Here is a 1,294-nt window from a genome sequence, read left to right as displayed (position 1 = left end):
AAAAAAATGAATGTCTAAATGTGAAATGGGCAGGAACAAGGTCAAAGGAGTGAGTGTGTGAGTGTGAAATGGGCAGGGACACGGCCAAAGGAGTGAGTGTGTGAGTGTGAAATGGGCAGGGACACGGCCAAAGGAGTGAGTGTGTGAGTGTGAAATGGGCAGGGACACGGCCAAAAGAGTGAGTGTGTGAATGTGAATTTAGAGGCCATGACCCATGTGCCCCCCAAATGTATCCCAAGAGATGGCTGGGCCCAGGCAAGCGGGGATCCCCACACTGTGAGTTTTTTGTTGTTGTTGTCGTTTTTGTTGTTTTTTTTAGTTGTTTGTTATTGTTGTTTTTTGTTGTTGTTTTTAGTTTTTTGTTGTTGTTGTTTGTTCGTTTTTGCCAGTTCTATGGGGCCAGCCTATTAGGAGACTGTGCAAGGGATGCTGAAAACTGCATCGCCCTGTGCATATGGGGCCGGCCTGTGGGACCACAGCGCCCTCTGCTGCCACAGAGGAGTGGTGCATGATGGGCACACACAGCTGTGAGGGAAGACAGGGTGACCTCTGGGGGTGACTTCCTAAGATTAGGGGTGGCCGGCAGCAGGGGCCTGTACAGACCCAGCCCAATGGGGTTGAGAATAAGGTAACAAAGAAGGCCTCATGGCCCCTGTCATTGAGTCCAGGAGGGACCCTTTTATGGGGTGATCCCAGAAATATGGCTGGGGTACAGGGGGTCAGTATAGGATACAGACAGAGTGTAGGTTAATGCCAAGAGCCAGCAAGACCAACCTGGGTCCCCTATGCTGGGAGGGGTCTATTATGGGCTCATGGATGCCCCCCAGTTTTTTGCAAGATATTTCTATCTCTCTCTCCCTCTCCCTTCCTCTCTGAAATCAATAAAAAAATATTTTTTTTTAAGAAAGAGAAAGACATGGGGTGTCTGAAGATGGGATGGGGTGAAGGGTTGGAGACGAGGCTGTCCTGGGTCGGGGGGGGCCTCCCTTCAGGGACAAGGTCCTTGTCAGACACAGAAGAGGAGACGCAGACACAGGGGAGAGGCCACGTGGAGACGGATGGAGAGAGGAGGCAGGCGGCCACCAGCCCTGGAGACACCCTGATCTCAGACATCTGGTCTCCAGGATGGAGAGGTTGAGGCAGGAGGCCACCAGCCCTGGGGACACCCTGATCTCAGACATCTGGTCTCCAGGATGGAGAGATGGAAGGCAGGTGGCCTCCCCAGGGACCACACTCACCAAAATGCAAGATGGGGGTCCAGTCACTCCACTGCTCACTGTGCCCCACCCTCCCT

Source organism: Myotis davidii, unplaced genomic scaffold, assembly GCF_000327345.1.
Source record: "Myotis davidii unplaced genomic scaffold, ASM32734v1 scaffold553, whole genome shotgun sequence".
NCBI classification, from domain to species: Eukaryota; Metazoa; Chordata; class Mammalia; order Chiroptera; family Vespertilionidae; genus Myotis; species Myotis davidii.
Note: the sequence above shows the minus strand (reverse complement) of the source record.